Source organism: Erithacus rubecula (assembly GCF_903797595.1).
Source record: "Erithacus rubecula genome assembly, chromosome: 10".
In the NCBI taxonomy this organism is placed as follows: Eukaryota; Metazoa; Chordata; class Aves; order Passeriformes; family Muscicapidae; genus Erithacus; species Erithacus rubecula.
The window spans coordinates 16,591,937-16,617,887 of record NC_136662.1 but is presented as its reverse complement, the minus strand read 5'-3'; the positions used below and the strand labels follow the sequence as shown (position 1 = coordinate 16,617,887).

Here is a 25,951-nt window from a genome sequence, read left to right as displayed (position 1 = left end):
TTTTTTTTTTCATTTTCTTCAATGGGGTATAAAAATATTTTTACAGAAAAAGTAGTTTTACCCTCCTAAATGCTTTTCTTGAGAATGGCAGTGGGAAGAGAATAGAATACTTCAAACCAGAGAGAAGAAATGGCACTTTTTTGGGGACACTTCTTAAACATCATCCTTGCTTTATTGTTCATGTTCTCTTGACCAGCATTAAGTTCTCTGAACCTGTTACAGGGACCTGTAAATCTGTCTCTGCAGTTCACAGCTCTTATTATGAAATGAAGTTTATACTGTGTTTTTACTTTGTGTTGCTGCCACTTGCCTGTTCATATTTCATTAAACCAATTAAAGCATCTTAGTGGTTTTACCAGGTCGCTTAAGGTGAAAGCAGAGAGCTGAGGATCTGGAAATGCCGTTGAAGCTCTCCCCATTCTAACCACACTTCCTCTTGGGAATCCTAAATAGGGAGGCTCAGTTGCCTTGTCTGTGACTGCTGCCTTAACCACGAGAACAGAAGAGCCAAGAGTGTAATCCAGGCAGTGAGCATGTGGGCTCTGTCCTGGGGAGCAGCACATCTCACCCTCTACTCAGCTCAGCTTCATGGACTGGCACCTCTGCAGGCCACCTACAGCTGCTCACTCTGCACAGCACAGCTGTTGCATAAACTGAAAATGCAGCTGGATCACAAGAACTCTCTTTGTTTTCTTGACTGTTATTTTTAAGATGAATTAGTTTCCTGAGTATTGCAGGGTTGGATTTAGCCCGACTGAGAAGGTGGTGCAAGTATGAGAGAGTAGCCTAGAAGGGGTCAGGAAATCTTTGAGGTTAAAATATTCCTGCAAGAGTAGGAGCTTATGCTGTTAGTAGAGATTGCTTGCCAATGTAGGCAATAAGCCCAGGCAGGATCTAGCCACTGTTTAAATGGGACAATCTGTAGTAGAAATTCAGCTTTATTCTGTAGGCCCTGCTTCCCTGAGTTACAGGAGGCAACTTTGCACAGTTGGATAAATTGGTGCCTGCTGTGTGCTGGAATATGGCTTTAGTGTGCCTAGAATGGAAAGAAGGGAGTGTTCCCTATTTCATGTGATCCTGATGGAGGTCATTGTTTGTTCTGGGCTTGTAGTACCTGTGTAACCTTTCCCAGGTGAGCTGGTTCCAGGCTGTCCAGCTTTGCTATCTTTGGACAATGCCCCTGGGCCATCTCCCATGTCTGAAGATGCCACCACCACCTCCTCACCTGCAGCCCTGCACAAGCTCCAGGTACCACAAAGTATTTGCATTAACTTCCACGCTTGAATGTGAGCCTCTTTTATTTAGGAAGCACTAGTGTGTTTTAATAGCACAATTGCTGTATTTTTACATAGTAATTGTACTCAAGCACCCTAATAGACAGTTAGACTCTGTCTCTGAATCTACGCTTTTAGGCCCTTTATTTCTTCAGATACAGTCTCTTACTCAGCAAATGAGTGTATATATATTGTATCCTTAAAATATTTGTTGTTCTTTTATGCTTCCTATTTCTGCAGATCATAGATTTTATTTCTATCACTGTATCCACCAGCCAGATTTTTTTAATTAAGAGAATGATCACCCATTATTGTGTCAGTCAGAGATCTTGGAGAAGTTATTTGAAGTCCACTGTACTTCATATGTTGCATAATGTGGCCAAACAAGACTAGACTGTTTGGTCCTACAAGAGCAAAAGACAACAGTGACTGCACTGTAGGTGATCTTTATTGAAAGAGTGATGCTTGTCTGACAAATAAAAAATACTGAAATTGCTTGTGATCTTGTACCATGCTGAATTCTGAAGACATTTTGTTTCCCTTCTTGTTTTACTAGATGCCATTGATATCCCAAGTTTGACCACTTGTTGGAAAGTCCATGTATTAGTTCCTCTGCTATGTTCCACGGATTCTTGTGCTTTTGAGACATATGAGATGAAGCTCAGCTGGCATTTTGTTAAAGCTTTACTTACACAGTATTCTTTGCCTCTTTGTGAGGCTTGTAAAATAAGTGTTTCTGAAAATTCAGCTTTCCATATTTGCTGAAACTAATGTTACACTTGGTGGCACTTACGAATTAACAAGAAGATTGACTGTGCTTTTTTTCCCTGCTGAAATCTTGCATGAGACATTATTACCACTCCCCATTCATTGATTCCAGGGGGAGAAGCTGACTTTGGTGCACTTGTTCTGAATGCAAACTATGAGAGCTGTTAGAACTCCTCTATTTTCCCTTTTACTTCAGATCCTCAGTTTCAAATCTGCCTGAGGCCATTGCAGCGAGGAACAATTGTACAGTGAAAAGCACATCCCCCAAAAGGCAGATATCATGCAGGTCACAGATACTGTGGAAATGGATTATAACTTGTTTTTACCTTTAAAATCTGCAGGAAAACATTATCAGTGACACTGAAAAGAAAATGGGATTTGTCAGTGTTGCTCCTTTTTAGTTTTTTTCTTTCTGTCACATCTTTCTCTCAACGGGAAGTCCTAAGCCCCTCATGAATGAGGCCAGAGAGTTGAATTTCCTTCTTGGTCTCTAGGCAAGATACCGTGGCTTGTCAGGATTTTGCTAATGCACCTTTAAGCAACCCTTGTGTTTGCAAAGTGTCTTGTGAGGCATTGCATGAAAGTGCTCTAAAGCTATGGAAAAATGTCATCCATTTATGGAAAGAAAACATTCTTGAAAGAAGGAAAATGGAAAACTCATCAGTATGTTAGATAAAACTGTGGGTAGTCTGCTTGGGTGGTGTCTGTGTGGAACTACAATAAAACAAAAACCTCAACATTCAATTGAATTAAAAAATATTTACTGGGTGGAAACATTTATTTTCATGTCCTAAATGAAAATGAGTTTTGAACTTGTTCAGTCTCCAAGCTCTATGACTCTAGCAGCCTGAGATGTGTGATTACTAGTCATATATTTCTTCAATCAGTAAAGTGTTCTGTAAACAACTGTGCAGTTTATTAATTGTTAGTTTTATTGTTTTTCAGTATTTTATTATTAACTGCAAAAAATTGCTGTTTTCATAGGATCATAAAACAGTTTGGGTTGGAAGGGACCATTAAAGGTTATCTCATTGCTTGGTTCAGAAATGTTATGGTAACATTGATCTAATATTTCCCTTTAGTGAACATAGGATTGTTTTGGTTCAAAATAGTGATTAATCATTTTTTGTAAAGAAGTTATGCTTTGGTTTTCAAGTCAACACTTGTGACCTTTCATCCAAACAAAATGGGAAAAATTGCTTTACTTCATCTTTCCTACCATCTGTGGTTGGGGAAAAACGTGAGTTTATGGGATCTATATTGAATCATTGGTATGGTATTCCAGGTGACTGGGAAGACTAAAGCTGTTTTGCATACTGCTGTGACTACTAGACAGGCAGAGCACAGAGGAATGTAATTGGTAACCAGCTCACTGTCTAGATGATATTCTTTAATATGCCCCGGAGTAAAAAGCATGAATTATTTTTGTGCTTTAATAGGCATATTTTCTTTCAGGAATTTAAAAATAAATTATAAATTCAGTAAGAAAGGCATTAAAAAACTTCAGGGAATGACTCAGGTTTTAGCTGATCTTCTGTGGAAAGTTCCTTCCTAATATTCCATTTATATGATTGCAGACTATGATAATAACTTAATTAGAGTGATATATGTACAGTATTGTTATGTATATGTAATAAACTTACTTAATAATTTCGCTGGTTTTGTACTTCTATTAGGCATCTATTTTCCATTCAGTCCATGAGGAAAGGTAATGAAGTATCATAAAGGCTGTATCCAAAGCAGTGGAAGGAAGTAATTAAACCTAATTGAAGTAATTTCTTTGAACTATAATAGCAGATGCAAAGGATTAATTCAAAGCAGATTAAGGCCAATGCATGCTTTGAATTGCCAGCCTGCAGATAGATAAGTATTACTGTTATTTTAATGAAGTCATATGAAAGTGTCTTCTGGAAACTGAGTATGGGAATCAGGTCTAAAAATAGATAGTTGGGTTAAATTTTGATAAGGAATGTCATTTCTGTTTCTTAATTTATTATACTCTGCCAGTCAGAAATGAAATCTTAGAAATGCTATGTGCATCTTATCAAACAATTGCAATAGAACTGGAAATTAGCCTGGGCTATCCCTGAAGGTATTCTCTGAATGGCAACTTAATCATCAGCTGTGACAAGCCCTTTGTTGGAAATTATAGGAAAAACTACTTTAATGATTTGGAAGTAAAATTACATTGTATTTAGAAATGTTACTTGAGAAGCTATACATTTTCTTATGTCTTTGTACTATAATATTCTAGTGATTTTGCATTAGAATCTTAAATTTGGCTTATTTGTAAGATAAACAGGAAAACATGGGCTAATATTGCGCAGGGGACTGAATATGAAAATTTATATGGAGAAAGGTGAGATATGTTTTACTTCTTTGCAGAACTGATGCAAGCAAGACAACCTTAAACATAAATCTGAACTTTTGGTTTCTTACTCTTTAGAGCTTTAGAATTGGTGATTTCTTTCCACCTGCAGAAGGATGTCATCTATCTTGACTGACTAACTGATCTGTCAAAGTCCTAAGCAGCGAGGTGTGAGTACATCCTTTTCTCCCCAGACTCACAATGTGGGGAAAAATAGAGGAGTGAGAGCTGTGAAAGACAATCATCCCTCTCTGAATTTGGCTCATGGGCCGAGTGTGGGAGTAGGAACATAGGCAAAAACAGGGGCAATCTCTGGCTGCGTATGGATGGGAGATAGGTGTTTTTTTTTTCCCCAGCACTGAAGTGGGAAAATGAGATAAGCCATACATAGACTGGAAGATGCCAACCTTTTCCCCAGCACTGAAGTGGGAAAATGAGATAAGCCATACATAGACTGGAAGATGCCAACCATTAGAAAGAAATAACAGAATAGTGGTCTTTTTTTTTTTTCCTGTTTTAGTTTTGTTGTTGCTGTTGAAGCACTAAACAAGTGTGGGCAACTACAGTAAGATTTACTGCAGAACTGTGAGAGGGACTGCACTTTGAATGTTTTCTTGGTGCTAATTTGTAGCTTAGACTGTTGATAATTGATGGCACAGGTGGGATTGCACGACACTGAAAGCATAATGCCATAGACACAGCATCAGCAGGGTTCCAGAACTCTTTTCATTGTGAGACGAAAGAAGAGTTGGCTTCTCCTTTATGTGTTACAACAGTGTTTGTTTTATGTGTGTAGGTTGACAAAATAGGGCTCAGAATGTTTTGTTTGGTTTTGTTTTGCCTGTGGCTGTGCAGAGACCAGCCTGCTCCGTGGTGTGCAGCGATGCCCGCAGGGCCAGGCCGCTGGGGCCGCTGCCTCTCTGAAAGCCAACAGTGCTCAAGGCATTTCTTGTAATGACAGCCTGTCATCTGGCTTAATTAAGGCCTCTCTTCAAAAGACAGGCATCTAACTATGGATTTTTAGAGCTTGCCTCTTCCCTGGTAAGTGTAGGCACCCAGTGGAGATCAGGGCTTGCACCTGTTCTGTTCCTTGCCACAGGCCAGGACTAATTCTGACGTGTGGCAAAACAAATGGACCAGACTTGTTGGAGCCACTTTGTGCCCAGTTCTGGGCCCCTCAGTTTAGCAAGGATGTTGAGATGCTCAAACATGTCTAGAGGAGGGCAGCAAGGCTGGTGAGGGGTTTGGAAGACAAGGCCTGTGAGGAATGGCTGAGAGAGCTGGGCATGCTCAGCCTGGAGAAAAGGAGGCTCAGGGCAGAACTTATCACTCTCTACAGGTCCTGGAAGGTCATTCTCTTCTCCCAGGAAACAACTGACAGAACAGGAGAACATGGTCTTAAAATGCACCAGGGGAAGTTTAGGTTAGATGTCAAGAAAAAAATTCTTCACTGAAAGAGTGATTGGGCACTGGAATCGTCTGCCCAGGGTGGAGTCACTGTCTCTGAACATCTTTAAAAGAAGACTGGATGTGGCACTCAGTGCCATGGTTTGGGTGATGAGGAGGTGTTAGGTCATGGGTTGAACTTAATGATCTTAAAGGTCTTTTCCAACCTAGTTCATTCTGTGAACTGCTATGGAAGTCTGTCTACTGACCCCATTCCCTAGAGCAAATAGGAGTTTTGTCTGAGTGTATGGGAAGTTTGGATGTGTGTGCCTTCTTTTTATAGGAACTAAAATTAAAAGTGAAAAATCCCTGAAGTCTGAGGTTTCTCCTTTGCAAAGGATAGTGGGAGGCAGATAACCACCCACTAATGTCCTAGATGTTAGAAAAGAAAAATCTTGTGAGTCTGATGCAACTGGATTTGCCTAGTCTAGAGAATTGAAGACCTGAGGAGGAGATTTTGGCAGAGTGTTACCTCTGGAAAGATTAGAAGAGATGGAAACAGGTTTTTCTCACAGGAACATAATGGGAAGCATCACAAGCTGCAACAAGGAAAATTCCAACTGACTATGAGGAGAAAAATACACAGCAAGGCTGGAATATTACTGACATAGAAGCCTGGCAAAAACAGCCTTGGAAATCCTCTAAACTCTATGTGACACGGTCCTGAGCAATCTGATGTGACTTTGAAATTAGGCCTGCTTTAGGCAGGAGGTTTGGCAGGATGATCTCCAGAGGTCTCCCAATCTTAATTATCCCTCTCTTTTATGATTTCTTCAATGCTGCTGCTGCCATTCATACATTAATTGTAGTTTACCATATGTAGTGGATTTATTGAAACATGTCTAATAGCTGTGTTAACAGAATCAACCCCACCTGTGGGTAGGCCAAGAATTTTTGGTTCTTTCATTAATCTTGCTGAGATATAGTGTTACCTCCAGAAGGTAAAAGCACTGGAAGTTTAATTTACATGTAGAGGGGTAGATTGAAGAAATGGAAGCAGTGGCCCCTCAGTCATTAGTAGAGAAACCATTTGCCAATTGGCTTAGGACACAAATAAATTGCTGTCTGGCTATCATAGGTGTGGAATCCTTGATCTTTTTAAGGTCTCTACAATTAAATGTAGGCTTCTTCTGAAAGGAATTATAATTTGCATTACTCTTGAGAATGCTTGAAGGATTGTGTTTGGCAGAAAATTTTAATGTGACAGGGTTTTTTGTCCTAGAGCCTAAATTTAATTTGTTCATGCATAATGCACTCAGTTGAGAATTTTCTGAAGTGGTGGAGTGTAACTCTTCTGCCTATGTTCAACAAGACACGAAAATCTAGCTAAACTGATGAGCCTTTAGAAATTTGATGGTTTGTCAAAAAGTGAGTGCAAACTCAGTCCTTTTCTTTTCAGCTTCTCTTTCTGCAGTTCACTGTCTCATCCTGTTCCATTTTTCCCAAAGGACCCTATTTAAAACCTGTATTCAGGATTATTAACTTTTTCACCAAGAAGGTTAAGCTTAATGTAATTGCACAAGAGAGGCTACCTGCAATGAGGTTTATAGTTTATTGCTGGTATAAAAATTCTGTAGAGGTTTTCTTTTAGTATTAGGGAGAAGTGGGGGAATGCTTGATATGTATGACTTTAATAGATCTGAGTATGATGAACAGGAGTGATTTATTCCAGCTGTCTGTTTCTGCTGAAATCCATACCTTTCCTTGTTTCTCAGGGGTTGTTGTGCAGGCTCAGGAAAGTTTGAGTTCTGCTTAAGCCAAGCTGTGCATGACAAGACTGTGTTATTTGAATTTCACAACATTATTGTATTTCCTGAAATGGTAGAATGTACAATGTTGTTCATGGATTATGACTGCTAGATGTGCCCAAACAAATTCTTGTGGGTTTCAGAGGAGTTAGAGAAATGCTTTTGTTCTCATGTTACATTTTTCTTGAGGGTTATGATGCAAATATATTGTCAACTTTTTTTTTTTTCTTTTTTTCTATTTGCCATGTGTTCACCATACCTTCAAATCAACTGCCTGCTTAAGTGCTTACTAGTAAAGTTGTAGAATGTTTGTTGGAATGAAAGGTCAATCACCTGGTGTCTGAAGAATGAATTCATTCTAACATGATGGTCACAATTCTTTGTTTCAACGTGATCTTGGCTCTCCTGTAAGCAGCTGTCATTTGTCATCTGGAAGGGTTGAAATGACCATCCTCTGGCTAATATGGTGCTGTGTTTCATCTGTTTGGATTGAAAGCTAAACTTAGTTCAGGCTCTCAGGCAAAATGTGTAGATGGTGGGAGTTTTATGCTTTGCATCCTTTGATTCTGGAAGTAAATTATTTATTTTTGTTTTGGCACAAAGACAGAAATCAAATAAGCAAGTTCTAGATTTTATTACAAGCATCCCACAACCACAGAATCAATTTTATTAAAATATTTTTGCAGACTCACTATCAGTAGCCAATATGCACAGTTTAAAGTAGATTTGTTTGTATGACTGGTCTATAATGTGTGTTTGCATGCATGTCCACATTCTAGTGGACAAGATAGGAAGGGCCCATGCCATTGCAGACTTTGTTTCTCATATCTCACATCTTTCTGGGGTATAATTTCTGGCTTCTCAATGCTTTTTTCAGATCCTAAACTTTTTTTTTTTTTTTTTTTTTTCTTCTCTTCTCAGAGATTCTCTAATACAGATACACTATTCTTAATATTTTCTGAATTAAACTGGAGGCCATAAGTGGATTACTACACTTGACTAGAATAAAGCTTCATTTTTAGCAGTTCAGACCTTCATATTCAAGAGCAACAAAATATTCCAGATTTTTCAACTGAAAGGTTGGCATTCCACCTTGGAGAAGCTATAAATAAACACTACTTTTTGTTAGTTTGTTGGTTTAGCTGCTGTTCTATACTTAATGGATCAGATTTTTTTCTTCTGTGGCTTAAGGCAAAACTCCTTGTTAGATTTTCTCCTCTGGAGCAATAGTCAGAGATTTTCCTAGTTCTTTTCCTCACTCCAAAACCTTTTCAAACCTTTTAGTAAAGGATATAAACTAAAGCACAAGTGAAACTGTTGCCTTTACTGACGCCTAGATTGAACAATACTGTTCTTTCCTGCAGCTCTCTCTGGTATTTTAAGGAATACTTACTAAAAAAAAAAAAACAGACAAAATAATAAACCGAGACCAGACATAAGTCAGAATAATGTTCTGTAGTTTGTCTCTCATTTGGTTTTCACCTAAGAAAACAAGGGTTTGATTCAATTTGCCAAGTGGTTGTATTATGTGCAAGTCTTACTTGCCTGTCAAGAGCAGTATCTCAAAGGGTCTTTTTGAATAATGTGTTCTTTTCTGAGCCATCTACTTAAATTTAGAATCTAGGAAAATAGGAGACTGCAGATAATTTATTTACATTTTTATTTCCTAATGGGACAAGTTTTTTTTTATTTTTACTGCAAATGGTTTAACAGCAACAGAAATTTCTGATCAGCTACAAGAATTTGAAGTTTTAGTCTCTTAGATTGAATTCTTATTGTTTAGGCTTTTGCATATTTCTAGGAAACTTGAGCAAGGTCAGCTCTGACTGTACTCAGATGGGATTAATTAGCCTACTTTCTGTGAGGTTTGACCTATACTGTCCAGAAGAAAGAATCTCACTTGTTTCTTAAGCTCTGTCTTTTAAAGGAGTATCATAACAGAGCAGTATAGTAAGTTAAAAAATCTTGCTCTAATGATTTATTCACAATTTTTTGTTCATCAGGATTGTCTTTCCTGCAGATACATGCAGGATTCTTCAGTTTCAATAATGAGACTACTGGTTGTCTTGACATAGGGAATTGAGTTTGCCTTAAGCATTTAAAAAATTTTTTTTTAGCCATTCAAGAATTTGAAGGCATTTTATATAATTTTGCTGCTTTTGAAGCAAACTATGTGCTCCAGAGGACAGGGTGGAAAAAAAATTTAAAATGGGAAAAAGATAGGGAGGGAATAGTACTGGGACAGAGAAATAAATACAGTGAGTATTTTGAGCAGTACTGAGTCACCCTACAGAGGTGTTGACAACAGGCTTGCATGCTTCTGTAAGTCAGAACACATTTCCATGATATAAAAGATGCAGCACAGAGCTCCTTATAAATGAATATTATGGCTTTGCATATTTTATTTGCTACCAATAGCCAGATTTGTGGGTAAATAGACACAACTTCATTAACAATAGCAAGGGTTCACTGGAGTAAGAATGAGCAGAATTGAATTCTTCAGGGCTTCTGCTCTTATTGAGGCTTCAAGGTAACATCTAATGCTCTGCACAGTGTTTCCAAGAAAAAAAGCACAGCTTAATTGAAATCAGATGCAGTGACAAAGCTGTGTCCCAAAGTCAAGGTGGGTGGTGGTCATTTGCCAGGAAATGTAGCAGTGGTTGCACCTGCATCTTTTATTTGGGAACATGACTCATGTTTGAATAATGAAGAATCAAATTATTACGTGCAAACATAATTTAACAAAACAAACCAAAAAATGTTACACCTTACTTGATGAAGATTTTTTTTTTTTCCTTCTTGATTTTTTTAAGCTTCTCAAAAGTGCTGGGGTCTTGACTCTTTACCTGTGTCATATCACAAGCTTTCTTTCTCGACTTGAGTCCAAAGCACTGCTGACTTCTAAGGCATAAATACACTATAGAAACAGAAGGTAAGCTTTGAAAATCTGCAAGGGAAACTAGCAAGTCTGAAGGTAGTTGCAAGAGTTCAAAGACAAATAAGAACCAGACCCCTGTTTTAGAGGATCCTTCCAGGACCAGAGAAAGCAGGGATTTTACTCTGGAAGTCCCCCAGAGCATGGTGTTCATGTGGTGTTTCTCTACCCTGCTGTTCAGTCCTGCTGGATATCCAAAGGAATGTTATCTGTCTGAAGTCAGGATAGCCTATAAATTGTTAATACATTCATCATAAGCTATGAAGTAGTTACTGCAGAGAAGACTGGTGCTATTTCAACTGCTGTGAAAATGTATTCGTTTTGAGGGCTGCATAACTTGGAATAAATGTTTCATTAAATGTGTTATGAATGATGTATTTAACAACTAGAGCAGGTCAATAATATTCAGAATTAAATTTAGTGGGTTTTTATTAAAGGTTGCCTGTTTCAGTGGTGAATAGTTTGGTAAGCATGTGGTGCTATAAACAAATGCTTCATATGGTCTGTTATGAGTACTTTATTAAATGGTTAGTCAATAGCTGCATTTACCAAATGAACTTAATTTATTGTATTTATTTTTTCCTAAGGGTTTCGCAGTTCATTATAAATGATTTATTGAACATATGTAAAGCAGTTAGTAAGCTGTGTTCTACTTCTTAAAATGAATGCATTGCTAGTAGGGCTTGGTATTGCTAACACTTTGTAATTGTTTGAACAGTGTTTATAAGTTACTAAAACATCATCAGAAAACACAGGTTTGTTTGTGGGTTTGTGTTTTTTCTTTTTTTTCAGTTCCTTGGAAGTCATTGTAGATAATGTTTAAAACATTTGGTCTGTAGTGTGGTGTTTTCTGTAGTTCACACTTACTGGTAAAAACAGTTGTGGAGAGTCATCTGTATGCATTTCTTAGGCAGCAACAATGAATTCAGCACGTGGAAAAGATGACACTAAAACCTACTTCATAGGAAAACTTCATCTAGGAAAACAATGCATGTGGCACTCTGACATTTTAAAAGTTATCCTGCCTTACATTCCAGCCAAAGATGGTGCTTGATATATTTGAAGATGGATTGTTACCTTTCTCTGAGAATAATTTCCTTTCCTTTTTTTTTTTTTTTTTTTTTTTTTTTTTTTTTGTATCGCAAAGAAAACAGCTTTTTTGCTTTAGAGGCCAGAGCAGTCTTCAGTTAGAATAAATAGGGCATATTCTCATATTCAAGCTGATCTTTATGGTTGTGACTAATATTATTGCTAGCTGGGCAGTGAATTTCCAAAATAACTGATTTGTCTGGTGGAGTAATGTTGGTGAAGGAAACAAGAACCTGGAGCAGAGTCAGAACTCCAAGGACAAGGTGGGGCTGGGAGCTGCATTGTCTCTGCTTTGGGGCAAGCTCCTCATCCCATTCTAGCAGTTGTGTCTTTTTGTTTCCTTTTCCAGCAGTGCTATGAATTAACAGGTTTAATTATTTCATTTCTTGGCTGACCCTCAAACTATTTTGAGCCTCAGCCAGTTGATCTCATCACCCTGCCAATGTGCCCCTACCTTGTGGAAGCTAAGGGAGTCTGATTAGAGCTCTGTGAATGGGATTTGTATGTGGGGGTGGCAAATGAGACAGCTTTTAAGCATACTGTGGATGCAAAAAGTATTTTTGTTGACATCATAAAACCTGCTAAAGGCCTTGTCTGTGGCTAGGATATGGGACTACAGAGCTGAGTATAGATATTTATAAGCAGCCTACAAAGTAGAAAAAACCCCACACTTCATTTTGATTGCTGTTCTGTGAAGTGGTGTATATCACACATGAATAATTCATAATTTAAAAGCTTAGCTGAAAGTACCTTTAGAAAGTGCAGCTTTGTGTGGATTGTGCCCCTGGTTGTTTATTTTTTTTTTGTTTTTTCCTTTTTTTTTAACAATATATGATGAAAATTAATTTGGAGTTGTAGTATGGAAGCAGAAACAAATGTCAAAATATTTTTTCAAGGACTATATCTGGAGAGAGCATACAAAATTCTAAATGTAATACCACACGCATGACAGAAGAAATAAGAGTAAACATGAGAAATGCTTTCTCTATAACTGTGTCCTCGAAGCAGAGGCAGCAGATAGTGAGTGTTGGAAGCATCATGTAGTGCACTGTTATCATTACTGAGAGAGAGCATGGAAATGCAGGAGGTTGTTCACTCCTTCAGATAAAAATGAACATGCTTGTATTGACAGTATATGTTGGAATGCAAAGTGTAGATGAGCAGGATTAATTTCTGCTCATGGCATTTCTCCATGCCATTCCATGTTCAAAAAGTGGTCTACAGCCCATGAATTTAAGCTGCTTGATCAGGTATTAGAGATCTTTGCCTCTGTCTTGTAGTTTCTTAAAAAGCTCCAAAACAAAAAAACCCCATGTGTTTGTAGAGCATCTTTCTGTAACTTTTGTTCTCCCTTCAGTTTTCCTTCATTTTTCATTTCCCACAAGTAGTGGGAACACTGCTGCACAGTGTTGCTTGTACAAATTTTCTGCACCATTTGTTAAACTAATGACTTGAGTGTGTTGTCCTGAAATCTACATATAGAAAAGTGCTTTAAGTAAAGGAACATTGTCAAAGAGTGGATTTTTTTCAGATACTGAGTTCACAGAATCACAGAGTAAACTGGGTTGGAAGGTGCCCACAGGGATCGACTTCTGACCCTGACTGTCCCCCAAATTCACATCCTGTGCCTGAGAGCATTGCCCAAACACTTCTTGAACTCTGTCAGGTTGGTGCTATGACCACTGCCCTGGGGAACCTGTTCCAGGCTTCACTCTTTGGATGAAGAAACTTCTAATATCTGACCTAAACCTCCCCTGACACAGCTCAGGCCACTCCCTTGGGTTGTCTCACTGGGCACCATGGAGAAAAGATCAGGTAGCTCAAGCATGGAGGATAAATATCTCTCCTGTTCAGACCTTTGAATTCTAGTTTGACTGTACTGTGATGTTATCTTATGGGTATTGTGAGCACACAGGAAATTATTAGACCTGTTGGCCTTTGTATTTGTCATAATTTGTATTAATACAGGATATCCATCCTGTTCAGTTCTTTGCACACTAAAACAAAATGTCCAGCCTAACAGACATTTTGATACTGGGACTGGTTGTACATGTACAAGTTTGGCTTCTTCTGTCCTGACTATGTTCTCTCTTCCCCTCCCACTGGAACATAAAGGCTGTTTAAGTGATTTCAGTGAATTCAGTCTTTAGGACTCCTATTGTGTTTTAGCGTGTCAATTACTGACTGAATAGCTCAGTAATTTGGCTTTTTAATTTTGTCTCCTCTCCTCTTACCTACTTTCTACTGCTGTTAGCAAAATCTGCTTTCTTTCTGATTTAGCAAGTGGATATGCAAAACCCTGAAATAATTTTGTATTTGGGTGGTGACAAGGCAGATGCTGCACAACCTGTGTTGGCTATGACACATAAGGGCTTGAGCCCAGAGCTTGTGAAAGTAAATAGGAAGAAGCACATTGCCTAGATTGGATCTTAACTCAATCCCCTTGCCTGCAGAAAAGGAAGCTCAATGGTGTAAGAAATCTTGCATGTCTGATCTTGCATGAGAAAGTATTTGTGCATAGACATTAGAAGATTCGTAATCTTCTCAACGGGTGTCAACACAACTGTGCAATTCTTCTCAAGACATTGACATTATTTGGGTTAGATTTTACCTTGCACCTTTTATTAATTTCTTCTATGAGTATTCTAATAACCCATCTCAGAAGCTTTGTATCTTTGTTTTATGCTCCTGCCTTGCTTTCTCCCATTTTTAAGACGGTGTGGTATTGGCAGATGTTACAATGAGACTCCTGTTTGCTACAGATTTGTCTTGTAGCTGTTCTCACCCTCCGTTTGATTTTTCAGCCACCTTGCTCTTTTCCTTAGATCTGGTTTGTCTATTGCTCTCCGTGTTTCCACCACAAACAGAATCTTGCTTTTTTACAGTATGGGAATTAAGGTTGGTGATGAACTGGAGGAAAGGCTCTTTACTTCCTGGTGGCAGAGACCACACAGAAGCATGGTGAGATGTGTGAAAGGTACACACAGCACAGTGATAAAATCTGCATTGTCCCAGTCTCTGCAGACTCTGGTAGATGCGTGTCTGTGCCACAGGAACTTCCCATCTGACACAGAATGTCCCAGAAAATGGCTGGGAGTGGTGTCAATCTTTTTGGATTATACAGGGCACATTTCATAGCAACTGCAGTCTCTGAATTTTGTTGTTTGACTTCCTTTTTTTTTTTTTTTCTCTCCAGTAATCTGTTGGGCATTTTTGCCAGACAGTCTTGATACCAGAGCGTGGATGGAAGGAGTTGTGGGGAGCATGGGGAAAACAGGTTTTTTCCTTCTTTGTGAACCTGGCTCTGCCAGTCATACATCTGCTGCTGTTAGAAGAACTGAAATCTAAGTCCTGAATCTTATAAATTAGGATTATTAACTGAAAATACTTACCAGTTGCAGAACCTTCTCTATGAATATGAGGGGTTTTTTTTTGTGGTTTGTTACTGTCCTTCCCCAGGGAGCCTGGTGAGAGCTGTAAGGGGGTGTCAGAGATAATGGGTATCCAAGCCCAGCATGAGCTGTTAATCAGGCAGCTGAAGAGAAGCCACATTCAGATTGCTGCCAGATGTTTTTCTCTGCACAGATTTTCAAGCTGTGAAGCCAGGGCCCTGCCAGGGCTGATAAGGCTAGGCATAAAGTATTGGAGATGGCAGCGTGTTGGCCCAAAAGGTAACAATACAAAAGGCTGTCCCACTTGGGGTTTAAAAAAATTTGCAGGATTGCTGGGACTCAGTCTCATTTTTGAACAGAAGTTTAAGCATTTAGGCAGACAATAAGAAATATCCTTGGTACCTGATTTCTGTTTCTCTGATATCAGTGAGAATTTAGGTCATAGGAGCCTGTGTGTAATTTGTAAGGCTCCCAAGGCCTCTGAGTTGCTTTTCAAGTGTCTTACCTGAAGTGCTGTTTATTTTTGAAGGAGATAGTTTAAACAGGTACTTTGAGATATGATTGAGCATTTTACAGCTGCTGTGTGAGGTGCTCTGAGCAGTGAGATGTGGAGATCTGAGCCTTCTGTTCCCATTTCTGTGCAGGTGCTTTAGGGTAACCAGCAAGGCCTCGATGCCTTTCATGTCATGAGCAGCTCTAGCCCTGTGCTCATGGAATTTGATGCTTCAATCATCATGAAGACTATTGTAATAAGGGGGGAAATTACAGTAATGCACATACAAGCCTAGCTGTGAAAGGTGGCACCAAAGGCCTACTTGGCAGAAATAAAAGACCAGAGCAAGCATCAGTTTTTCCCCTGCAGTTCCAGCCCTCATCAATCCAGGAGGGCAGACCTCCTGAGTCAGCAATGGTTTCTGTTTATTCCATAACCCTGAATGAACTTGGTGAACTTGCACAGTCTGTTCGTGAGCCCACAGAGTTTTATTGTGTCCTGTGTTAACCACTGCCACATGCACAGGAAACACCTCTAAATTAACTTGGTGCACCCTATGTCTGTTCTTGAAACAGACACTGAAAAACTTTCCCTCCTTTGCTCCTCATACCACTCCGAATATTTTTCCCCAGCTACTTGCAGCCCTGGGGAAGACACTCATAGTTCCTCTGTGCAGTCTGGAGAAGATTGCCATTACCTGAAGAGAAGCTTCTCTTTCAAAGACAGTTGTTTGCAAACTTTTAGTATGGAAAATAGTACTGTAGCATTCCATCTGATTAAGTATGCCACTCACCTGGGTAACATCTCTAGATAGATGTAGCTCCTGTTGTATTTAAAGAGGTTGATGCACTTTAAAGCCCCAAATGTGGCCCTTGGAGACAGGAAGTTTGTTGCTATGTAAGTAACCCATGTTCTCATTACCTGACCATTAGGCTGGGAGATGGGAAGTCCTGCATTTTAGTCCTTATTCAGGTTGTTTTCTTAAATGTAAGACAATCTGCTTGTATTCACATTTCTCAAATATCTTCCCCCCACCAAATTGTTTAGAGAATACTATATTCTTTTATCATGAAAATCAACCAAGCAGCATTTTGTAAACACAGAAGGGTGTTCTTTAAGTAATTTTGATATTGCTTATTCTTTGTTTTCTTTTTAAATGTTAGTATTTTTCATAATACTGATGTTAAACTGTCTTAATGTGTGTCTGCGTTAAGAAGACCTTGTAGTAAAATAGTAGAGCACTGGAAAGGCCATATGTTACATTTAAATATTAGAGAATTTTTTGAAAGTTATTATTCTGTAGTGAAACTTGCAAATAGTGTCTGTAACCTTCAAGCTGTCTTTTCAAGTCAACTTTTGGCTAGAAGATGAATTTGTGGCATCTAATGGATATAAATGCTTCAGTACTGGGCATATTAAATAGAGAGATAAACATCAAGATCTGTTGCTTGTGAGCAGTGGTTTATAGCCTCCTGTTGTCTAGAAAATATATTTTCTTAACCCTTAAAATCTGACTTTTTGATCTTTTTGTAGGTATTCCAAAATCTTAAGCTTTCCACACAGCAACTTAGATATTATTGGGCATATAAGGAAAATTAAACTCTGCTGTGAAACTACTTTTTATTACTATACCCACTGGTATTAGATCACATCCCTGATAGAAAAGCTTTGTTGATGAAAAATATAGTCCAGAAACAAGAATGATAGGAGTGCCTTTGAAATAATGAAGAAGGGTTGTAGTTAATAGCTCCATCTATATATATTTTGAAGCTCCCTTGTCCACAGAAAATAGTCTCCATTTCAGTTCAATAACGCTATATAGCTGTGCATTTATTTTAATGCCATGGCAAGACTAGATTTATTAAAATAAAACTCTGGATCAAGGAGAGGCATCTTCCATTCCAGTCTCTGTGGATGGGGTCAAGTGACTTGACCTTTTCTGTTCTTAAAATTTTATCTTCTGTCCTTACTCGAGGACAATGCTGAGCTGAAAAAAAACCCGCACAAAATAGGAAAAAAACTCTCCCAAAACGCTACCACCAGCATAAACCCCCCCCACCAAAGCCCTACCCTGAAACAAGTGTCTGAGAAGTTTTGAGAAAATAGTGGAAAATAAGTAAAAATAATAGGTTTTTTACATCCTGCTTGTGAGCAAGTTGGAGATTTTTTCACAGGAGTCCATACAGAATGGCATTATTTAAAACAGTATGGAACACATTGAAGTCTTTCTATCCCTTGAATGTCTTCGTTTTCCATTGCAAGGTGTGACCTAGATTCCTCACTTCTTCCCTAAAGCAAAGCTTTTCTCTGTGCCACATAAAATGAGGGTTTAAGAAAAGCTGCCCTGTAACTTGTCCTTGCAGTGCAGATCCCTTTTGGAGGGATTCTGGAAGTGTCAGGATTTCTAACTGCTTTCAGCCATTTGTAAGGCCAAGGGAGACCTGTCTTTAACAGCAGCTGTTTTCTGTCCTAGTAGAAAGTTGCTAACTAAGTAAAATATTGGATCTAATTCTGTTAATCTTGGAATAATGTCAGAGGTGGTCTTGGTGAAGCCTGTGATCACTTCAATAAATATTTACTTACAGCTCCAAGATGGCAATGCATATTTATTTTTTTGTAATTTACCCTGCAGTCTCCTACAAATTCTCAAAGGCATTTGTTGCATGTAGGATTTGGAAGGAGGTTACTTTCCAGATAACTCTTGTATTTCCACTTGGCAGCTTTAATATGACCTTTGTCCTAACCAGGTCTTAATCTTTTTTCATAATTCTTAACAACTGAATGTTTCATTCTTTGAAGCTCACTCACTTCCATTTCACTGACCTAGATTTTGGTGGTGGGGATTGATTGCTGGGATGATCTAAGCTACTATCTACTAAAGCCTTAAATACTTTGCTTTGTAAAAAGAGAAGATGATTTCTTAGCTTCTTGTTTAGAGTATAGTCAGGAGAAACAAATTCAGATGCTTTTTTAACTTCGATTTTCGTGCCTGGGGAAGTGATCCAGCTTGGATTTTGCTTGGAAAAGAAACAAAAGTGTAAACTGGATTTGCTGAGGCGGCAGACCTACGAGAGATAAGACAGCTCTGTGCCTTGTGCTGTGGAACACCCAAGGCCAGGGGAATTGTTCTTCAGGCAGCTGGTGACAGTGACACTGATGGGCTTTGAAAATCTTTGAGGAAAAAGTGATGGGTGCTGCTCATAATGTGCTGAAGTCCTGGAGAAATGTTACTATGGCTTTGGAGGTAGTCCAGGAGTGCTGTGTGCTTGCATTTGTTTTTCCTTTTTCATTTATTTTCTTTACTTTTTTATTATCCCACATTAATTTTTTTTCCTTTTGCTTCTTGGTGCGGTTTGTTTTTTTTTTCCATAGTTATTTTTTTTCCCCATGTCTTTTGTCCCAAGTTGTATGCAAAACTAGGAAGGCATTATAGAGGTATATTAAAATATTTCTGTGGCTCTCAGGTGACTAAATACTTCTGCAAATAAAATCTGAAAGTTTGGAGGACATAATTTACAGTTTGGTAAATGGGTTGGAAAAAAGCAAGATGATAAACTTGCTAATAAAAAAATGAAGCTTCAATGTTTTTGACCGAAATAATTTACATATGCTGTTATCTGTCAGTGTTCACACAGGGAGCCCTGAATGTAAATATTATCAGGTTCTGGAAGAGAACATGTAACAATGAAGGATGGATGTGTGTATGAGAGAAAGGGAGGTAAATATTTGTACTGATCCCAGCCCACTCTGGCTTTCTTACAACACTGAGGGTATGGACAGAGAGGAAAGGTTATGGATGGGTTAACAACTGCACACGTGTTCCATTAGGATTCAGTCCTTTGTGCAATGAGAGTACTGTCTTAGTGTCTTGGCTTATGGCCAGCAGTTATCTGAAGATTTAATGAAATTTCATGTTATTAAAGTAGGAATCTGGAAAGGCAGTGAGTGGGTCTGGTGTACGGAGGCACTTATAAAATAGATAACAGCTCTTGTTATAAATAGGTCTTAACACACCTTGGTCTTTATGTGTGGTATTTTCTCTCTGGGAATCCCTCTGGTGACAGTCATGTCCATATCACAGCATCTTGTGGTGAAGTTGTGCATTATTTTTCATTAGATCCAGCCCGTGTGCACTGGTGGCTGTAGCTGATCATTATTCTGCATATTCATTCTGATGCAGAAGAACCCATAATGAATTGCAATTGTCTTTCTTCTAATTTTCGTGGTTAGCCTCTTGTATGAAAGGGTGTCTGCAGTAATTTTGGTTCAAGGTTTGGTTTCATTGCCATTTTATAAAACTGAATGTCAAAGATGACAGAACTTGTATTTTTTGTTAGCCTTTCCTTAACCCTTTGCCAGTGCTCTGCAGCAGGATATCTTATTTAATTCTGTTGAGGATAATTAATGTAGAATTAGATGCTGCTTCGTATTTGTTTTTATGAGCAGTTTTGCCTTTTAAGAGCTTTGTCCTGTAGAAGCCCCTTGAAGTATAAGGCAGAAATAAATGTAGTTGTCATTCAGTAGGACAATGTAGTATTCTAGCTCGTTTGTCTTAAGATATTTCTTTAAGATATGAGGAATAATTGTTTATCACTTCTCTTTCACTTGTAATGAATGGTAATATTTCTAATAAATATAGTCTCATCAAGGGGTTTTAGTAGTTTTGTCAACATAAATGTAGATCTAATTACATGAAGATTCACTTTTTGATACCTTTGAATAGAGAAACAAGAGACAAAAAGCATTTATTTTTAGGAATAAAAATTTATTAAGGGTGCTGGAAGCATCCTAACCTGACTTCAGGTTCCTTTGTTAAGTGTCTGCAAAGGAAAAGAGGTTGCCAGCACTATGAAGTCTCTTCAATCAAACCTGAAGTCTAGTGGTGCAATTTAGAGCCTGCTGTTAGTGGTATTTAATGTAATGGTATGGTGGTAAGTATACTTTTGAATGACATCTGTTGCTAAAGATTCTGTAATTTTAGACTTAAATATTTGCTGTGTCCTAATTTAGCTGCATTTTCAATTGTTTCTCCATTCATGTGATAATCAGGCTGCTCAAGAGTTGCTAATTATTACCACTGTTGTTTAAAGAATACAGTGAGCAAAAGCATGTCTATGACCAGATGCTTTTAGAGATGTAAGCATTAAGATGATGAAGCTCACATAATTCACAGCCCATCATGTGCAGGGAAATGATTAGAAAGCAGCTAAGCCTGTCTTATCAGCCTTCTGGCTAAGAGGAAAAAAAGTCTGTATTTGTAAGCAACATGATAACATTTTAACCAAGAGATGAATGTCAGCATTTCCATAAATCTCCAATTTAGAAAATTAAAATACTTTGGGGGACCATAAAGGGCTGAAGCTGACGTGTAGTTTCAGTTCTGTGCTGGTACAGAAGACAGGCTGTCAAGGACGTTCAGTTTAATTGCTGGGAGAAGGCAAGCACAGAATTAAAAGAATGAGTAACTCCAGTGATGAGGATTTCATGTTCTATGTGGATTCAACCTGTGGGCTCCTTTCGTCTCTCTGTCTTCTTTTATCTTTCTACCTTCACTTCAGGTCCTTCCATCTGCCTCCTTCCCAATTTGTTTTTAGCACTCTTCCTCAGTAGCCCTGAGTCTGCTCTGCTTCTTGTGCTGACAGCAGCTCTAACAGGCAACATGTGCGTTCTCCCTGGTAAATCTGGTTTTGCTCTGGCTGCTCGCATTTGGGGCTTTTAATGAGCACCTGCCAGTTTGCAGTCTGTGGCATTAGTCAGTATGTTGCCTTCAGGCAAGTGTCTTGAGATGCCTTTCAGTCTTCATCTTCCTCTGTGACAAAAGATAGCTTTGCTAGTGACATTCCAGTGAAAATAGACCATTATTTTCTGGAAATTTCAAATTGCCGACTGTCTGATTTGAAGATGGACAATGAAAAGCAAGCTGCCTCTCAATTTAACTTCCCTTTTTTCAGTTTTCACCTATCAGATTCAAAGTGTTGGCTGATATTTTCTTATTATTTTTATTAGGGTCTGGTATGTGCCAGTGCTTCAGCCTGGAGGAAGCATCACTCCTGCAGAGCTGAGTAGGGAAACACTGGAGGAAACTATTTAGGAAACAAGATAATAAGGAATAGATTATTTTGCACTGATTTGGCTTTGACTTTGCCTGCTCATGTGTCCGTGAGAATAGAAATCCAGTGAAACAGGTTGGAAAGAAAGAATTGCCTGTCAGAAACGGGCAAAGTTACGGGGTGATAAGAGGGAATGTAATTACGTTGTTGCACTTTTGGAACTCCATCATGTTTCAGGATTGCGCAGTGTCTGACAGTTCTCACACAAGAGGGCGCTCCGGGAATTTTAAAAGAAATATTAGGCTCTGTTAGGACTCTTGGCATGCATGTGTATTGTAATGTGCCGTTTTCAAAGCTATTGTGCTTTTACTAAGACTCAGTCTCCGAGCCTTAGAAAGCACTGTCTCCCTTTTATATTTACCCACGCAGTAATTAATAGCAATAACTGTTCTTACTATGACTTTTAGCCATTAAATCCACTCAGTGAGAAGGAATGACTGGCAATGAATCTGAACAGCATAACCATGCAGATTTTAAGAGCTCTGTAAATAGTGAATGTTTACTCTCCTGTAAGATGTATTATTTGACTAATGTCAGTTAGAAACACGACGTAGTTTTCTTTTTTTGATAAAGCAAATCCTTGTATTGGGAAAACACCGTTATATTTCTAGTACCTGGAGAAAAACACCTGCTTTTAGGCTAATGCAGTAAAAAGACATTGGAAAACCAGAATCTCCACAGAAAATCACCGTGGGAGGGTGGTTGAGGGCTGTGAGGGGTTTTGTTTTTTGCTGTGGGGGGTGGGTTTGTTGTGTTTTTTGGTTGTTGTTTTTTGGTTTGTACATTAAAGAAGTGTGTTCAGCTAAGATCACTGTCTTGGGTACAGTCAGAACAGGCTAGAACATCTAGCCTGTAGCTGAACTTGGAAGGCAGTAATAAAGTGTGGTGATATACTTGTGAAAGGTGGAAATTCCATTTCTTACTGAGCTTGTCTTATCTATTATCACTTAGGTCTGATGCTATTTGAATGCTCACTTGCCTGGTTAGAACTTGAACTGGATGATGTGGAGCTGAAAGACAGTGTAGGTCAATTAGCATCACCCATTTCTTACCAGTTTCCATACTAAGAAATTATTAGTGTTGGTGAGAAAACATTGACTTTCTGGGAAGACAAAGGTGTTTAAATCTGGATTTTTATGGAGCTCCTGGGAGCAGACTCTTCCACTTCTCCAGAAATGCACACCCTTTCCCATGAGTTTGCTCCCTCCTACCTCCACTGTTTTTAAAGGGAGAACACTTGCTTAGCAGAGCACAAGCCATAGTTAAGCACAGGTGTTAATGCATTAGTTTTGCAATGCAGTGTTCTTCTAAGCCTTTTGTGAGTATTGAGATAGGCAATGTTTTTCTCCTAATGTCTGGGCATGCAGATTTGTGCTCTCTCTTTCAGGACAGGAAACTGTGGAGAGAATCTGTCTCACCCTCACTTACCTTCCCAGCCAACTATTCTTTGTTTTGCAAAATTAACATGTAAACAACCACAAATAATCCCACTACTAGTGCTACAGCTGTACAGTCCTGGTAAGTTTGAGGATATTTTTCAGTGTCTATCTTTTAGAAAGGTATTTAACATTCAACCTCTATTTTTCCCTGATAATGAGTTTGGTGGCCTAGTAAGCTAATGTGTTAAAGAGTATTTGCTGTTAATTCACTGGTTTTGCTTCTTATCTTCTGTCTTTCAGATTCAGTGCCTGGCTTTGTTCTTCACCTGTTGATAGGCTTACAGGCCTGGACAGGACCTCTGTCATCACCCCTGTGATCTTGCCTGAAGGCAGGATCAGCTGTATTTGGTCCTTTGGGCTGGTGATTGTCTAACTAGTTCCTAACACCTTCAATAAGCCAGACCTTTCAGGCTAAACTGCTGTATTTCATTACAGTCTGAAAATGCTGTCCTTATCGGTCTTGCTGAAACTTAATCCCTTTATTACTTGTACTTTTATGTATTTGAAGCATATCTCATTGTCATCTCTCCTTCGAATTAATGGAAGCATTTACCCTAGCCTTTCCCAATATTTTTTTTAGAATCTGTTCTGATCTTCCTCATTGCTTATCATATTTTGGATTCCCCATTTAGTTTCCATTTTTTTGATGTGTGATGCTCAGAAGTGAAAATGATATTTTAACTGATATTTTACAGTCTTTCTGTAGAACAAAAGTATTTGCAGATGTTTCTGTATAGAGATCCTACGTGACACTTACTCAATTTCCATTTTCAGGGCATACAGAGACACTTAAAGTTGCAAATTGCTCATAGAGTTTAATAGAAGTATATTTCAGTTTTGGTATTTTCATGTGTTTAATCAAACTTCCAGTCTGATGAGTTCGGTCTTATGTTTTGTTTGCAAGCAGGCTAACTTCAGATTTTTCAATCTCTTACATGTGCTACTGTCACAGAAATCCAGTTCTGTTTCCTCTAAAATGAGGATATCAGAACCGACGTTGTATCATTTGCTGTCAGTTTAATAATATCTTAATACTTTCAGTAGTTGCCATTCCTTCACAATGTAAATCAATCGCTTTATCTTTTCTTCCATGAACAGGAACTGTAAAATCCAGGATTTTATTCTGTTTTTTCCCCTCAGCTTTTTCTCTTGTAGTTAGCCTGGAAACGAGCAATAATAGTTTGAATGTCTCTCTTCTACATATATTGCACTCCTCAAAGTTTGCTTTTATCTTGACTGGCAAGAATTGAGTTAGTGATTGAAATTTCTCTAGTACCTAGCCATCTTCTTCTCTTAACCTAAGTAATTAGATGTTATGCTCACACGTTGTTGTTCTACTCTTAGACTAGTGTTTTTCCCTTTTCAATGCATTTTTGAGAATAGCAGTAAGTGCAAAGCATAGTTTTTTGGTGGGTTTTTTTTGTTTTTTTTTTTTGTTTTTTTTTTGTTTTTTTTTTTTTTTTTTGAGGAGGTGGAATAGATTGAAGGTTTTCCAGCTTCTTGATCTGTCAGGTCAAAGTGAGTCTTGTTAAAAAACAGCTTGCCTTTCCCTGTTTGTTTTACATTATGTGCTTTTCACCATGAATTGTATCGGTTCTTTTTTGATTCACATTTCCTAAATCTCTATTTTATATTTTCTGATCTGAGGCCCAGGCAAGCACAACACGTGAGAAACAATCAAAATGTTAATGTAATTTTCAATTACTTTAAGCCCAGCCCTAGTGCTCTCTTCCTGGAGAATGACCTTCATTTTTGTCCCTGCAGGGAAGAAATCTTCCTTAGGCAACTGTAGGCCATAATATGCTACTGTTTTTCAAGCAGAATTCCCCATTGATTTCTTCAGGGAGTTCCATTTAAAATGCGACATCACGGCAGAGCTCAGTCTAGTTACATATATCAAATGGAAGGATGCAGTTCACATACATTTTTGAGTCCTGTGTCTAAGCTGCAGTGGCCACTAGAGGGAATGAGAGATCTCAGACGTTTGCATTTCAAAAGAAACTTTTTTTTTCTCTGGTTGTTTTTAGATTAATGTCTAAGAAATAGCTGCTAATCTCTATTAGCTTTTTCTTTATTTTTAATTATAAGAAAATTATTCATATGTATAAATGTTTGCGATTTTTATCTCCGCTGTGTGTTCTCTAGATCTTCAACAAAAATCAGGTTGGTCCTAGAAAAATATTTACAAATCATCAGTAAAAAAAATTAAAAATGATTTGATTAATGGGATTGTGATTCAAAAGATGTTTCTTTTCCCCCTCTCAGAGAGCTCTAGAGCTACTGGCAAAATACTGGATTAGTGTTGCAAACTGTCGGGTCCTTCACTTTCAATGCTGTCAGACTGTTTATGCCAGCTACTAATGACTATAGAAGAGCAGGCATTTTATGTTACTGAAAAATCTAAATTGCATTCCAGACAGGTTGACACTGATGCTTCAAATTGTGGGTTTGCAAGATGATAATTCCTAATCTCAATAGAAAAGAGGTGTCAGATTCAGTTTTATTAAGGGACTGATTGTGCTTTGCATTTTAACTCTAGAATGCTACAGAAACAATCCACTCCTTTTGGCTCTAAATGTATTTTCCCTTCACTTCTTTTTTTCTGACTGTAAGTAAACATAGTGTACATAAGCAAATGTGTTCCTCTAAGTTTCAAGTTATCTATTTTCTATAAGCATGGCTTAATCTTACATAACCTTAATATTTTCTCTATCTTAGCTGTCATTAATCCTGAAAATGCATCAGAAATTGAGCATGAGGATGTTTGAAGGAGATTGCTGCTCCAAGAAATGAGAACTTCCATTGGGGGGATGGTACTTTCTGGATTACCATAAGATTCACTCAAATTTCTGTGTTTCTTTGTTTGAAGAAACTGGGGGAAAAAACTAG

General features: G+C 38.3%; 1 protein-coding gene across 6 annotated transcripts in view; it reads left to right on the top strand.

The window, feature by feature from the left end:
* The window catches only part of ST6GALNAC3 (ST6 N-acetylgalactosaminide alpha-2,6-sialyltransferase 3), a 226,668-nt gene that overhangs the window by 24,562 nt on the left and 176,155 nt on the right, over positions 1–25,951 (top strand). Inside the window, exon 1 of one of the 6 annotated variants that reach the window (XM_079313694.1) lies at positions 21,257–21,428. The exons of the other annotated variants lie outside the window; for them this stretch is intronic. The gene's annotated coding sequence lies outside the window, so the exon portion shown is untranslated. Of the gene's footprint in view, positions 1–21,256; positions 21,429–25,951 lie in introns of those variants that run through there. 6 annotated transcript variants of the gene reach the window in all.